This window comes from Jaculus jaculus, chromosome 5, assembly GCF_020740685.1.
Source record: "Jaculus jaculus isolate mJacJac1 chromosome 5, mJacJac1.mat.Y.cur, whole genome shotgun sequence".
In the NCBI taxonomy this organism is placed as follows: Eukaryota; Metazoa; Chordata; class Mammalia; order Rodentia; family Dipodidae; genus Jaculus; species Jaculus jaculus.
The window spans coordinates 170,617,678-170,624,699 of NC_059106.1; the positions used below are offsets into that span (position 1 = coordinate 170,617,678).

Here is a 7,022-nt window from a genome sequence, read left to right on the forward strand (position 1 = left end):
GGCATAGTGCTGTATGGCCATAATCCCAGCACTTACAAGGCTCAGGCAGGACTGTGAGTTCAAGATAACTTGGATTACACAGTAAGAGCCTGTCTCAAAAAACAAAAAGAGAAGAACAAAGTTTTATGAACTGGTATACTATAACTCTAGATGAAATACTAGTATTCTGAATCCAACAGAATTATTTACTATAGTACATCATGACAAAAGAAAGTTCACACCAAGAAATCAATGATGCCTAAAATTTAAAGATTAAAGTATTTCATCACAAATATAGTTTAAAAAGAAAAGCAAAAATTATCTTAATAACTATATTAAAACTTTTGATAAAAATAAAAATACGGGGGCTAGAGAGATGGTTCAGCAGTTAAGGTTCTTACCTGCAAAGCCTAAAGACCCAGGTTCAATTACCCAGTACCCAAGTAAAGCCAGATGCACAAGGTGGTGCATGTGCCTGGAGTTAGTTTGTTTGCAGTAGCTAGAGGCCCTGGTGTACCCATTCTCATATTTTCTCTCTCTCTCTCTCATAAATAATAAAATTATATTTGTAGTGTTTCTGAGACAGGGTCTCACTACCTGGCCTCAAACCTCCAATCCTCCTGTCTCAATTTCCTAAATGGTGGTGGGACCACAGGACTACCATCTTGACCAGCTGACTTCTTTAAGAAGCTTTTATTTAACTAATACTAGGTAAGACAATCCTTAAACATAAAATAGGAATCCACCAAAACTCAATAGCAAAGTTCCCAATTAAAGTTTTAACAGGACTGCCCCTAAAGTGAAAAGCAATCAAGATAATCTTATTCAATTTCTCTGAACTTTGTCTAGTGGTCCATGTAAAGTGAGACAATAAAAATAAAAGACTGGAGCTGCAGAGATGGCTCAGTGAACAATGTACTTGTCGCGCATGTGTGAGGACCCTGTAACTCACATAAAGCTGGACACAATAGCAGGCATCTAGACTCCAAGACACCCCCCAGCAAAAGGGAGGGCAGAGAAGATGGCCCCAGAAGCAGCTAAAGGCACTTTCTTGCAAAGCCTAATGGCTGAAATTCAATTCCCCGGTACCTACATAAAGCCAGATGCACACATGGTGCACACATTGGGAGTTCATTTGCAGTGGTAGAAAGACCTGGTTCACCCATATTCTCTCCCTCTCTCCCTCCCTCTCTCTCTCTCTCCCTCCCTCCCTCCCTCTTTCTCTATTTCAAAAAATATATATAACCCCACACACATATTACAAATAAATGGATTTAATGATTTTAAAAATTAAATAAAAAATAAACACCTGTTTACCAAAGCGACATTTTTAAAGTATAAAAAAGAGACATGGGCTGGAGAGATGGCTTAGCAGTTAAGCGCTTGCCTGTGAAGCCTAAGGACCCCGGTTCGAGGCTCAGTTCCCCAGGTCCCACGTTAGCCAGATGCACAAGGGGGCGCATGCGTCTAGAGTTCGTTTGCAGAGGCTGGAAGCCCTGGCGCACCCATTCTCTCTCTCTCCCTCTATCTGTCTTTCTCTCTGTGTCTGTCACTCTCAAATAAATAAATAAATAAATAATTTTTAAAAAAAGAGAGAGACATAAGTAGAATACAGAGGATATAAAGAACTTCTAAAAGGCTACAAAACATTATGCAAACCAAACAATAAACAAACAATATTATAATGTATAGGAAAGGAAACCCAAGTGGTAAAAAAAAAATGGGCAAAAATCCTCAAATTCATTAGTAATCAAGGAAATACAAATTAAAACAGTGAGATATTTCATACCTACCTGATTGGCAACAATTAAAACACCTAACAATATAAGAGTTAGTAGGGCTATGAAGAATCAAGCTGTTGAAAAGTAATTTGACAACAGCAATGAGGCTGTGACCCACAATTGTGGTGCTGTGTATTTGGCCCATGAAACTAACACAGAATAAAGGTAAGTCAGTGGAAGGTGGCAATCAGCAGGGTAAGAGGCTGAGCAAGTGGTTGGGAAGAGACAGAAAGTAGAATTTGGGTCAGAAAAAACTGCATCAGATACCATCTTGTCCAGGAGGTGAAACTGGGCATCAAAACCATGTTTACCTGGGACAAACCCCAAAATAGTAGGTAAGTTTACCTTCTAAGGCCAACCTGATTGCACAATTTCCTCCTCAACTTTCTAACCACCACCAAATAGAAGAGAGTCCCAAGCTGCATCAGTTCCCTATTGCTGTTGCCGTCAATTTCTACAAGCTTGTTAGCTTAACACACACAACTCTGTATTATCCTATAGTTCTGGAGGTCCGTAGTCAGACATGGATCCTACAAGGATAGAATCAAGGACTTAGCTCCTTTCTAGAGGCCCATTTTCTAACATTTTCCAGAGCCTGCCTGCATTCCTTGCCATGACCCTCTTTGACCGCCAAAGCTAGCAATAGTGTCTAGAATCCTCACATCACTTTGACATTGATTTTTCTGCCTCCTTCTTCCACCTTCAAGGATGACTGTGGTTACTCTGAACCCACCCAGACAATCCAGAATCACTTCTGCATTTTAAAATCAGCTGATGAGCAACCTTTGTTCCATCTGCTATTTTATCTCCCCTTGCCAAATAACAGAACCTCACAAGCTCTGGAGATGAGGACATAGCCTGGGATGCTATCATTCTACCTACCACACAGCCTCTCCCTCACTTGCTCCCTGTATCACTCAACAGGATCCATTTCCTTCTTAACACCCACCCACACACTCACACACTCTAGCTTCCACGTTGACCACACTCTGTTATCCAGTTACACCAACCTTCCTGTCTTTTTCTAATCAACTTATACCATCTGTGCCGAGATTATCCTTTAGGGCTCGGACTAAAGACTGCTCTGAAGCTGATCACCTCTCCTCAGCATACTCAGTGGGCTTTCTGTGCATCTCTACTGCAGTACTGTGTGGCCATCTGCAACCATCTGTTTACATGCCCTTTCCTGGCCTGAACTGGTGAGCACTTCTATGACAAGAACTCAGTCTCACTTCTGTAGAGTTACCAGATCAGAGCACATGGCTCAGCAAGAAGCAGGATCCTCCTTTCAAGAACCTTAAAAAACTCTTGAAGCCTGAATGAGGCAGGAGGAAGCTTCCCTAAGGATCCCACAGCAACAACAAAAAATGTCCCAAGTAATCTGGATTAAGTGTGTAGCAAATAGGTCCAAAGAGCTAGTTCAGGTAATCATACCAAAAAACACCACAACTATCCACTCAGTTTGATGCACAACTTATGATCATGTGTAAAAATCTACTTTACTATCATGACTTTTTACTGCTAATCTGTGGGGTAATTCTAAAGTGACTGATAAAAATCATCCATAGCCCATTGTGGTGGTACATGCCTTTAATCCTAGCACTCAGGAGGCAGAGGTAGGAGGATCGTTGTGAGTTCAAGGCAACTCTGAGAATACAGAGTGAATTCCAGGTCAGCCTAGACTAGAGTGAAGCCCTACCTTGGAAAAAGAAAAAAATCACCCACAAGAGAAACAAAAGCTTTATCTAAAATGTTTACATTCCTCAAAATTATGCACAGAGCCAGGCATGGTGACACACCCCTTTAATCCCAGCACTTGGGAGGCAGAGGTAGGAAGATCACTGTAAATTCGAGGCCACCCTGAGACTGCATAGTGAATTCCAGGTCAGCCTGGGCTACACTGAGACCCTACCTCGAAAAAAAAAATTATGTGTAGGAGCGATGGTGCTGACACAAAAGGAATGTTTGACGAGTACCAAAGCCCACCACACACAGTCCCCAGCTATTCAGGGAAGGCTGACAAGGGGTGAGGGTGCTAAAAGTAGCGCTGTTTAGGGACAAGCTACCCTTGCAGACAGATTCACATACATACTGCAATCAAGGATTCTTTTTGTTTGACAGTAGTCACTAAGAAAATAGAGAGTCATTTAATGTCAATGGTTGTTATTTGATGTTCACAGTATAGCAAGAAAACTCCCCACCTGGAGAGAATAAGAAGACTAAGCAAAAAACAAAGGGGCAAGGCATGCTGAGTCAGCACATTCACCCACTTTTAAAAAGAGATACCATTTATTTTAAAGGCATGCTCCTATTCAGAGTCAACAGAACTTCCCTGCTCAACTTTTCTTTAATAGTGTGAATTCTGGATTTCAGTGTAAAACATATTCCAAAGATCACTATCACACCAGAAGGTTTGGAGAAAAAGACTACATGAATTCAGTACCATGGACAGTGCAATCACAGCTGGCCAGTGAAAGTAAGATGTTCCAAACTCGACAGTGTTCCTGTTCATGCTGAGGCTGGGGAAATTGTGATGCGTGGGCAGGTGCTTGTCTTTATTGTACCCCAAAGCACTAGTCGTCTCCTCCGCGACCGGGTGCTCAGCACACCTCTGCCAAGATCTGCTTCAGAAGAGACCCTTTATAATATAGCTCCACGATTTCTATGGAAAGAGAAATGACTTTGCCATTGACATGGCTACTACAGGTCCAGGAGCAGAATTCAGTGAAACTATTACACAAAATCCAATGGCCGAACTATTTCAAGGACTTCACAGAACTTTTACAAATGTATGCATGCAGAATGCTCTCTACTTCACTTCTTCCCAACATGGGGGAAGGCCTGTTTCTTTAAAATAGCTAGCAGGGCCTGGCATGGTAGTGCAAGCCTGTAACCCCAGTACTTGGAGATCTGAGGCAGGAAGATCTCAAGTTGTAGGCCCACATGGGCTACAAAAGCCTTGTTGCAACAACCACAAAAAAAAAAAACTAAAAATAAAAATGAACTGAATGTACACAGATTCACCATAAATTTATGTACCCTACTTAGGGTAATCACAGAGTTATCTGAAAATGACATTATGAAACCCAGTACCACCACTAATGGGCACTACCTGTGAGGACACTAACTGAATTCTGGCTCGGGTATCCAATATTTTCAGAATAAAGATCCCATTTACCATGAAGAGTTTTAAAATCTTCTAATGCCAAAACATGTGCCCTGAGCCCGCATGGTGTAAACAATGACACCTCCACACAAGTGAAAACAACACTGATGAAAGAGGAAGACTTCCGCTGGACAGCCTCTGAACTTGTAGCTAGAGGCCCCTGCTTGCTAGATGGACCTCAAGTCTCAAGATACCTTCCAGCGCTCCTCTGGCCCCTCTGAAGACCAAGGAAGCCTCCACGGGGCACTTCTGCACACATTCCTCTCCAGAACAAAATGGACACCTCGGAGATGTTAGACGATGAATTGTTCTTGTACATGAAAGGACCAGAGATCAGTTCTCAGTAGAGGACCGTTCTGCAGTTCCGTCGGGACCCACATCCTAGCGAGTCCAAAGATAGTTACCAAAAATGGGTTGACCCTACAATGATTTGGAATGGAAGGTTTGTGTGTGATTTACTCAGTCTGGCCTTTCAAAAGGTTTCTCTTCTCTCCACGGCCCTGCTACCCACCGTCTCGCTATTGGTGCATCACCCACAATCAATCTTCCTCAACCTACAGCACCACTTGGCTCACACGCAGAGCTGGACAAGGCTTGCAAGTCCGAGAGCCCCAAGGGAAGGTAGCAGAAAAAAAAAATTACAAGCCGATCCTAGGACCCGAGTTCCCGTTAACTTTCCAATTTCATGTGAAGTGCAAAGTAAGGGGGAGGGGGGCTAGAAAACTAAACACTTTCACTAAGCACGACGGGACAATCAGATGCACGTCTGAGCGCGCACCCCTCCCTTTCTTTCCTTCTCTCTCTCTCTCTCCCTCTCTCCAAAAACAACAACAACAACAAAAGAGGAACCGGCGCCTGCCCGTTTCTACCTGCTCGGACCGAGGACGGATGGCGCAGGAAACGGGAGGAGCGGGCAGAGGAGCAGGAGGCCGCGCCGCGCCCCGCCCTGCGCCCCGCGCCCCGCCGCCCGGGCTTCCGTTTCCCCCAGAATCTCTCCTCCATCACGAGACGTTGGCGCGTTTGGAACTGAAGCCCCGGCAAGTGCGAGCCGGCGGCCGGCAACTTCCCAACGTGGGGAGGGGGCGCGCGGCGGGGCGGCCGGTCCCGGCGGGAACCTCTCCGGGGACCCCCCCACCCCCCGCCTCCCCATGCCCATCACGACCACGCACGGCCGAGACCTGAGCTCCACCCAGGACCCCTCCCCCGCGACGCTCCGGCCCGGTGAAGTTTGCCGACCGCCGGGCTGCCCTTGGCCGTCCGGGCCAGCCGCGGAGGGGGGAGGAGGGTGGGTCTCGGTCCTCCCGGGACGCGGGCGTGATGGTCACCCCGCACCAGCAGACCCCCCCCCCGCCACGCGCGCCCGGGACCCCCCCTCTCCCCGGCGACCCTCAGCCCCCGCGGCCACTCACTCACCTGTCCCGCGGCGGACGGCGAGCCCGAGAGCCCGGCGGACTCGGACCAGGAGGGGGTCGGACGCTGACGGCCGGGCGGGGCGCAGGAGGCGGGCCAGACGCCGTACGAAGCCTGAGGCGACCGAGCGGGCGGGCGGGCGGGCGGCCACCACCGCCGTCTCCAGGCTGAGGCGACGACCGTAAGCTGCTCCTCGCGCTCCTGCCCGTGCGCTGCGCGCGACGAGGGCCCGCCCCCCTCCGCGCCGCCGACCACTCCCGCGCAGCCCGCAGCCGCTGGCCACGCCCCCCTCGCCCGGGGGCGGGGGAGAGCAGGGCCCCCGCGAAAGCGCCGCGGGCCAATCGGACGGCGGGACGGTGACCGCTGTAGCCAATCGGAGCGCGGGAAGCTCTTCGGCGAGAAGCCACTTAGCGTTAAAGGACGGGGCTGGGGGGCGGCGGTTAGGAATAGGCGGGGCTTCACTCTGGGGAGGGGGAGGGGCTTCTTGGAAGGTTAGTCACCCGAGGGAGGGAGGGAGGAAGGGGTGGGGCCCGCGGTGGGCGGGGCCCTGGAGGGGGAGGGGCACGCGTGGGCGGTCCAGGATGACCGCGTGGCCCCGCAGTCCTTAATGGGTCTTCTTGTCGCTCGCGGCTGCCGGGAGAGGGGGGCGCAGTGGCAGCGGCATCGCGCGCGACGGGGTCCTGGGA

The 7,022-nt window shown here is 48.6% G+C and overlaps 1 protein-coding gene across 9 annotated transcripts in view; it reads right to left on the reverse strand.

The window, feature by feature from the left end:
- The window catches only part of Pcbp3 (poly(rC) binding protein 3), a 210,563-nt gene extending 204,147 nt beyond the window's left edge, over positions 1-6,416 (reverse strand). For 2 of the 9 annotated variants that reach the window (XM_045149700.1, XM_045149699.1), the window contains exon 1: positions 6,340-6,416. The gene's annotated coding sequence lies outside the window, so the exon portion shown is untranslated. The remainder of the gene's footprint in view (positions 1-6,339) is intronic. The other 7 variants (XM_045149703.1, XM_004669426.2, XM_004669427.2 and 4 more) reach the window with 4 other exon arrangements.
- Between the last annotated feature and the right edge of the window lie 606 nt (positions 6,417-7,022).